At 38.7% G+C, this 9,437-nt stretch overlaps 1 long non-coding RNA gene across 2 annotated transcripts; it reads left to right on the top strand.

Annotated features, from left to right (window-relative positions):
• Nucleotides 1–474: 474 nt before the first annotated feature.
• LOC144988857 (uncharacterized) lies at nucleotides 475–4,595 on the top strand. 2 transcript variants are annotated; one of them, XR_013652909.1, is made up of 4 exons: nucleotides 475–3,135; nucleotides 3,699–3,891; nucleotides 4,013–4,109; nucleotides 4,281–4,595. It is a non-coding gene; the product is annotated as an uncharacterized LOC144988857 (long non-coding RNA). The 2 variants fall into 2 exon arrangements; XR_013652908.1 differs by having other exon boundaries at nucleotides 484–3,891.
• Nucleotides 4,596–9,437: the final 4,842 nt, after the last annotated feature.

Here is a 9,437-nt window from a genome sequence, read left to right on the forward strand (position 1 = left end):
GTCACTCCCTATTGTGCTGTCATGTACTTCCCACTCACAACACCCTGCCAAGACGTTTGAAACAAAAGTGAGATCTAGTGCTGAGTCAGATGTTCGAACATCTATTCTTGTTCCTCTCCCATCATTGAGACACACCAAGTGTAATAATTCATCCATCAAATCCTCCAATACCTCACCATTAGCATGTGTCACCTTCCCTCCCCATAATGTACTGTGTGCATTAAAATCCACACAAACAATGACACGACTATTGTCCAGATGAATTATTGATTTAAGAAGACTGAGATCTAACTTTTTGCATGGATTATGGTAATTAATAACATATCATCTCCCCAGACCAATATGCATTTCAATGTTAATGAACTATTCTTGTGCTCCTATTTTGATCACCCTGTAATTGAAATTGTTATGAATAAAGGTGGCACAACCCCCCCCCCCCCCCCCCCCCCCCCCTCTGCTCTATCACACCAGATTCCTGTATATTGGGAAATTTTAAAATCTAAATTTGGGCTTGACCACATCTCTTAAATACATATAATATCTGGTTTTTGATCCAAGTCATATACACTTTTTGAATTCCTGTCCATTCGCCAATAAGCTCCTTGCATTCCAGCTTAATATAAAAACCATTATCCCACACTTCCCACCTCCTGACTAGATGTCTAGACTAGATACCTCTTCCCATGTCAATTCATTAATGTCCAAATGGTTCGCCGCCGCTTTCCCAATGAATTATATGCCTTCCGTCTTTGACTTAGTTTCCATCGTTGCATTTATAACTCCAGCAACAAACATGGCGTGTTTCTTCAAATCTAATCAAACTCTACCCTCAACATTCATGTATAATATTTGACACCTCGCGTATGACTCCTGTCTGTCTATCAGAACCTTTACCAACCATTTTGACTGCATCTGCAAATGAAATTTTATGCAGTACTCTTGTTTTTTGAATATGGACTTCTCTTCTCATGACCTGAAAGCCTGCATACGCAGCACTATGGTCCCCCCCACAGTGACAACATTTAGGTTTCAACTTGTTACCACAGGAATCATAGCTATGATCTTCTCTACACCTGGGACACCTCTGCTGGTCTTTACATACAGCAGCAGTGTGTCCAAATCTCTGTTAGTGAAAACACCTAATGGGTTTAGGAACATATTTCGTCGCAGTGTATGACATACATCCCAGGTACACTCTGTCCGGCAGGCTCCTTCACATAAATTCTAACATTATACTCTCAGAGTTCCTCCTCACACCATCACGAAAAACACTTAATCTCCTTGCTTCTCGTATTTCTGCCCCTCGTAGGTTAGCTTTAAGTTCTGTAATGGACATTTCCACAGGTACGCCCCAAATCTCTCCTTTCGGCCCCTGACCTCCCAGTCCTACCTTGCTCATACTAATAACTTTATGTTTCCATACTTCTCTCATTTTACAGGCCCTGTCCCTTTTCTCCTCACTCCTGCAAACAATCAACAGGTTCCCATTTCTCAAGACTCTCGCGAGTTTAATATCCCCCACTTGATTCTTCAGGATAGTTGTCAGTTTTATCGGGCTCAAAGAACCCAACCCTTGACCTTCAAAAAATCCCAGAATGACTTTATACCCATACCCTTCCTCTTTGTCACTGTCAGTTGACATCACCTGTCTTTGTTTTCTAGCATCAGCTCCATCAAAACTATTGCCCCTCTTTTCCCTCCCTGTTTCAATCCCAAAGCTCATCTCCATGCTATCCTCACTTTCACATCCCCCTTCGTCTTCCCACTCGATTTAGCCATGGCCCCCGGCTCTGCCCAAAATCAAGTGGGCGTTTCAACGACAGCGCAAACACTCTCTGGGCAATGGCGCATTCGTGTTCTCGTCTGGTTTGCACTGGCTCCTGACTTCCATGATGGTCACCAAGGGTCAAAACCTGTGAAACTTTACTGAAGTCATCTAATCGGGGCAGGCAGCACTTCGAAAAACAACGAGTTGAGCTCACCCAAAGCTATATGTGACACAGAGGCGGCTCCCTACCGTGTGTCCATTTTGGACGAGTTGGGGTGAGTGTGTTGGTTTTTTGTGTGTCTGAAGATTCATAACCAGCTATTGTAACAGTCAAATCTGGTCATCGGCTCTTATTTGTTTGCTCAGCTGCTGGACACTTAGAAAAGTTAGACAGAAAAAAAAGGAAAAGCTAAACTTAGTAGATGTTCTATTTTATTCACCACACTTTCACACATTCACCTCACCCAAGCTTCCTGTCGCAATGCAACTACTGTCACATGACATTGACATCCCATCACTTCAATAATAACCTCAAACATAAAAAGCTGTTCAGTTAACAAGTCACTCTGTTACACACTTCACACATTCTTAGATTTTACATCCTTATAATGGAAGCCATTTATCAAAATTTTGAACCTAAATATCCTGTCTGCCAGGTTTACACATCAAATCCACCAGGTAAGAGTGTTGTCTATTGTGGTTCAGTTATAAATTTCCCCCTATAGCTTCCATCAACTCCCACAGGAGATGCTATCTCGGTGTTATTACTTTCATGGTGATGTTGAGTGTTCTTCTTCTGGCTGGACTCGTCATCCTCGGCGTCCTCTGTGTGTATTTACCTCACAATAGACCAAATGTGACAATAGGTTTATTTTTTCTTTTACATTCAAGTCAGAAATGTATTTTTTTTTAACCTTTATTAAATTGTGGCATGTAAGACTGCATGATAATGTAGAGGTTTGCACTTTCATTTTAAATGGTTAAGCTCCAGCTGGTCCTTTCTGTGTGGAGTTTGCATGATCTCCATGTGTATGTGTGGGTTTTCTTCTGGTTCTCCAGCTTCTTCTAACGGCCCTAAAACATGCTTCATAGCTGAATTGGGGACTCTAAATTTCTATTAGGGGTGAATAGACCTTTTTTTGCAAAAACGGTAACACGTCATCAGAGTGTACACCTAGTTCTGGTTTGTGCTTCGCTGGCCGAGGAATGGCAGAGCCTCGAGTGTTTTTCGAAGAGCCTGAGTTGTGTTCCGAAGTTCACCAGCATCGATGTGGTGAAGAGTGTGAAGATGCATGCGTCCACTAAAGGAAACAAATTGGACAAGGGATATAAATTCATCCACGAAGAGTTTATCCACCATTACCAAGGTAAGCTTCAGCTAGCTTTAGCCATAGCCGCATCACCGGTAACTCTTTGTTTACGTCAACTGTAAATCCTGGTGTTATTAATTTGTAATATAAGGTATAACGCATCGCAGTGAATATGTTGTGTGTATGTTAAGTGAAAAGGCATGGGATTAACATAACACCCAAAAATTTGGTGAAGCTGTACTATAGGAAATGTTAAGTTGCCCGTTTGCGTCTTCATTCTTTTTGCTGCGGTTGCGGCACTTTCTTCACTTACTTTTAGTATTATTTTTCTGAAAGTAGGGTGACCAGATGTCCTCTTTTCCTGGACATGTCCTCTTTTTTGATACTTATATAATAAAATAACATTGAAGATGAAATGTGATCATATTTTACTTTTATGTATGCAGCTCTGAACATCATTTACTCTAAATGAAATATCTCACAAACTCACTTCACTCCTCTTTTTTTACAAACTCAAATTTGGTCACCCTACTGAAAGTTATAGTTTCATGTCATTCTGAACATTGATGTAGCAACATAAGTATGTCTTAATTGTAACCTATTTAATTTATTGTGTCCAGATATCACTGGATGCAGAAAGTGCCAACCTGAAAGCTTTCTCCTGCAGTTGTGCGGCTGATAAAGGATTCTGCAATCACATAGTTGCCATCCTGTTCCAGACCGCACATTATTCACAGCTGGTTTGCAGGCTGCTCCACCCCCCCCCTGGCCTGCATTAGTGGCTTGCAAAGATGGCACAGACCAAGAACACAGGTGGGTTCGTGATAAAATTGTCATGATTTACGAACGGATGTGTATCCATAACAGTAAATTATTATAAAAACACCCCCAGTAGTGACTACAGACTAATTGCTTTTTGCCTTTTACTTGCAAGGGAATCCATCCTGAACCGGTTAGTGAGCTGGTGGTGCAAAAGCCCAAAACAGTTGGCAGGGACGGTCTGAGGTCCACACTGTACAAGGCATATACAGGTGATTCATTTAACTTTTTGTTGCTTTGTGAGAACAATTTAAGTTTTTTTTTTTTAATGTTAAGATTAACCAAATTATGGTTACAGCAGATATGAATAAAATTTAAATGTAGTTATGCACTTATGTCTAACTTTTTTGTGTGACCAATGATCTTGTGTTTCTCTTGTGTAGGACCACTGCCAGATCCATATATGATGGCATCTGGAAGCAAATTATGCCAGATGCAGCCCCAACCTCTCATGGCTGTTGTGTTGGATGGGGTTTCTGAGATGGAATGAAAGAGAACTTGGATATATATTATGGCAAATGCATGAATGCATACCTTAAATTACACTTGTCTTTAACAATCAGTTCAGCCTTCTGTCTCACTGTTGATGATCTGTAATGTTATTTGTTATTGTAAATCTTTGATGCTATTTGTGTTGTTATTAATCAGTTGATGTTACGCATACCAAATGATTAAATGAGGCACAATTTTGACTAAAATTGTTTTATTTGTTCATCTAATTTTTTGTTAAGTAAAAGTCACATTTCAACAGAAAAATATTACGAATATAACAATTATATTTAATTAAATTTTAAGAATATGTGGGAACACTAAATTTTTTCCATACTATTTGCACATTATACATTATTTACATATCAAACATGAATTCACTCTTCAAAACAAAAAAGTCCATGATCATTTGCCAAAAGACGGCAGTTAAGCCAGATCTGATTCACACTGCCCATCAGTGTGAGCAGCATGAGAGTCCCAGATGTGAAAGGACTTTATCCTATCAATCACTCTTTCCACTATAAGTCTGAGGCGGGTAATGGCTGCGGTTTGTTCTGTTTCCTCCTTGCTGAATTGAGCTGAAAGCTTAAAAGGTGGAATGATGATCTTAGATCCAATGTCAGTAAGGAGGTCTTGAACGAGGAACTCTTTGTCCGCCATGACATCGTCTCCTGGCTCCAGCAAAGGAACTTGGCTTCGAAGTCATGGATGTAATTCAAAGCCTCATCCAGAGCACCTCTGAAGATAAAGAAATTAAAAAACCAGTCTTAATATATTTATGCTACCTTTCAACACAACACAGTAATCATGTTTCGAAAAGTATGTTAAGTATTTAATTACAAATTACATTTCATTTATTTTTGTTAAGGAAAATATAAATGACTTAATACTCAAAATTAATTAAATACATGTAATGCAAATAGGTGAGAGCATGAACAGCTTTTATTATAAATATTAATTTGTTCAGGTAGAAATGCATTTATCCAATAACGGTACACATAATTGATTAGCTTTAACTAAACACATTATGAACAACCTTACCTGCAGTGGGTGTGTCACGTAGTCGTGATCCATCTTTACTGCCTTAGCTTAGCCACAGAGGTGAGACAGGTTGGCCAAAATCCAGGTAAGGATCGCAGCAGGCAAACAGAATCAGAAGACAGCAGATCATGTACAGATATAACACTCATTAAGGAAGGCATTGCAGCACAAACAATTCTTCGCATTGAGCTCAGCTCAGAACTTACGTATACTGTGGTTGATTGACTGAGATGAGAGTCAGGTGTGAGGCAAGCAGGAAGTGCATGAGTGTAATGGGAGATGAAGCGCTTGCAAAAGTCTGGAGATTGCTCCTGCTGGTGACCAGAGGGGGAGACAGAATTCAGAATTCTGACAAAATTAAACAAGAAAAAGAGGGATTAATTTGTGTAATTTTGATGAACCAGTTAATCTGAACAGTTCAACAAGGTCAAAGAGACCAAAGAGACCAAAATCAGTAAATTTAGGTGGTCAAAAAAACTTCCAAATGTAAGGAATTTTAAATATATTTTCTCCTAAAGTCAGGCCTCATTAAGGTCTTGAATAGGTCTTCAATTGCCGTATATTTGAGATTATCTACAGTCTAACGGCAAAGAAACCAATAATTTTCAGGGATGTGTTGTCAAGGCCCATGCGTCAAGGACTCTAAGGGTTATAGCACATTTCAATTAATTTAGCTGTTTTTTTTTTAAATCAGATTTAGCCATTCCTTTCATGTTAACATTTCGTGTAATTTATGATTTATTGCAAAAACAAAGTTCACATTTACCTTTTAAAATCAGAATAAAAAATGTATTTAAATATCTTGAGTTTGACACATCAGATCTGTTTAGACATGCAAAGGTTATTAGGGAATTAGATTGAAGGGGGATTTAAACATTGAAAACCACAGTGAAGATCCAATGTGGTAGAAAAGGAGGAAGACATGCATGTCAGAGATAAAACAGCAGATGAAAAGATGAATAAATGTTGCTGTAAGAGGAAAGATAATTATGTTGTTTTATACTTTTACTTCAGTGCGATCAATATTAGATAACATTTGTAAATGTCTTTTAGGCATCAGTATTTCATTTGACCCACTTGATCAAAATATTTTGCTGCAGATTCTGGAAAATGTCTTTAACAGGAGCTGCTTAACCCTTGTGCTATCTTAGATGACCCCCCCTACATTGACGTGTTCTCCCTACCATGACAAAGGTGGATAAAGGTGGAACGATTTCATGTAATCCATGGACACCAGTGAAGATCACAAATCATTGAAGAAAAAAGGTTCAGAGCACTGTCTAGTGGGTCTAGATGACCCTACTCCCAACAGTAAAGTGCCTAGGATAGCACAAGGGTTAAAGCAGTTCTAAGACATTTTTATCTGATCATGAAAGTCTTCCTCATACAGCAGAGATAGTCGTGGTGCAACACAAGGCTCTGTGCTTGGTCTAATGTTCTTTTGTATTTACATGTCGCTACTATGTAACATTATTAGGCAACACTGCAGAAATCACACTTTTTTTTCACTGTCTGGCAGTTTTACAACTTCTCTAAAAAGCTCGTCGGACAAGTGGTCGAACAGGCAACGACCACAGTTCAAATGAAGATCTGTTTTATATTTGACCTTTTTTTATAACATGACTAAGCAATCGTTGCAAGCAACTACACAGAAATCTCTTTTTTTCTAAATTTAATTACTGTTTCATTGTAAAAGCAAACAAAATGTGGTACAAAGACTCATGAAACAATTCAGTCTCACTAATGATCTTAAAAATATCAGCTCAGAAGAGAAAAAGGAAACTTATCTGTTCTTGAAAAATGTTTTCCATGGAGATCTGTCTTTAGGCTCCCATTTCCTAGCGTGTATTTAGACTGGACACACTTGGTTTGTTTAAAATGAACCAGAGTCTCTTGTTTACCATAATAATCCGAAACAAATTCTTTGTCTGAATTTGACTAAGCGATTCCCGGTCTCTGACCCATCTTTCGAGGTTGTCTTGATTAGTTTCCAATTGGACTGAGCTCCATTTCACTTTGAGTTTCCTCAGTCTGAAGATGCTCTGTGTGTAACGGCATAAAAAAATGATTTGTGTGTGTTTGTGTTCCAGCCGCGTGCCTATTGCAGGCGGCAGTTGGAAAGATCGGTTGGAAGAGGCTAGAAGAAGGGCTGTTAAAAAACTAACGTGCAGATCAGGGCCAGCAGCAGCTGTGATTGTTTATGCATTTTTCTCATTACTTTGTTCTGTTTTTGTTGTTGTTGAAGTTCTCGACTGCAAATAAATTGTTCTTTCTTCATCACGCCTCGACTTTTGACGGGTGTAACAATTTGGAGGTCCCACCGAGAATTATTATTTTTGATTTCTGAAAGAACGATCTGTCGACGGGAATATTGAAGGATGTCGGAACAAAGAGAAGACTTTCTCATGGAAATCGAGGAAAAACTTTTCCAGCTGACTGTTGAAGAGCTGTGCCTGGTGTGGGAATTTTTCAAGATCTTGGGAGGTGAACGAGCGAGAGGAAAGACGCGACGCACTCTCGTTAAACTCATCATCAAGTTCTGTGAGCGAGAAGAATTGTTGGAGGAAGAGGACGAGGGCATGTCGGTGCTTCTGGAGCTGAACGATCAGCTGGGAGCTGTGCGCCTGATGTCACCTGCGGGGCGGAGCAGTCAGCGAAATCACATCCCTGTCATCACAACCTCAACAGGTTCTTCAAAAAAATTCAGGAAAAAGCGAAACGCAGAATGACAACTCAACGATCAGCCAATGCTGTGCGACTTCTGTTGGGTTCAGAAAGGAATTTAAGATAAAGGGACAAGTGGGTGAGTCTACCTCCAGAGACACTCTAACCTTCAGCAGCTGGGAACACCAGATGGAAAGTGGACTCAGAAAAGGTTATTCAGAGCTGGAAATAATAGAAGCTGTGATCGGAGCTGTGAGCCCTGGCCTGAAATTAATAAGCTATTTGGAGGGGAAAAAATGACTCTCAGACAAATATTAAGAGCTGATTATGCAGAAAAGGATGCAACTGTGCTTTACCAGCAGCTGTCACAAGCAACCCAAGAACCTAGTGAAACAGCACTTGAATTCTTCATTTGTGTACTTGATCTACGCCAAAGCAACTATTTATAAGACATTAACAAGCACTTTTAATGTTGTAGTAAGCTGCTTATAAAGACATTTATTAGCAGTTGTAAATGTCTTACAACTGACTCACAAGTTCAAATAAGCTGCTTATAAACACATTAAAAGACTCATTTATAAACTATTTATAAGACATGAACAAGCACTAGAAAGGTTGTATTAAGCTGCTTATAAACACATTTATAAGCAGTTGTAATTGTCCTTAATAAACTATTTATAAGACATTAACAAGAACTTTTAATGTTGTATTAAGCTGCTTATAAAGATATTTATTTGCAGTTGTAAATTTCTTACAACTGACTTACAAGTTCAAATAAGAGACTTATAAACACATTAAAAGACTCATTTATAAACTATTTATAAGACATGAACAAGCACTAGTAATGTTGTATTAAGCTGCTTATAAAGACATTTATTAATCCTTCATAAAATGCCTTATGAGATAATAACAGTGTTCTTATTAACAGTTTATTAAGTGTTTTGCAGCCCCCCAATCTAAAGCGTGATCAAATAGGGGTTCATATTCACAAGCCATTTATAAACTGCTTGTATGGGATTAATAAATATATTTACAGGTCCCATGTTAAGTGGACTTACATTTTCTTAAGTCCAGCTGCTATGACTTAACCTCAAAACTACACCACCTGGATGAATGAGAACCTTTACTGACAGTTTGAGTGTTTTGCAGCCTCCTAAAGTATGGGCTATGTTTTGCCACAAACAAAAGCAAAGTACAGAATATGAAAAATGCCCTTTATAACATTAACCAAAGCCACAAACATATAACAACTCTAACACATCACAACAACATTGTGGATAACATTTTAAACTTTCAACAAACTTTAAAAAAAAAAAGAAATCAATATCTGCCCTTCCCAAGGGGCA

The sequence above is a fragment of the Oryzias latipes genome, chromosome 21 (assembly GCF_053564925.1).
Source record: "Oryzias latipes strain Hd-rR chromosome 21, Olatipes_Hd-rR_3.1".
Classification (NCBI taxonomy): Eukaryota; Metazoa; Chordata; class Actinopteri; order Beloniformes; family Adrianichthyidae; genus Oryzias; species Oryzias latipes.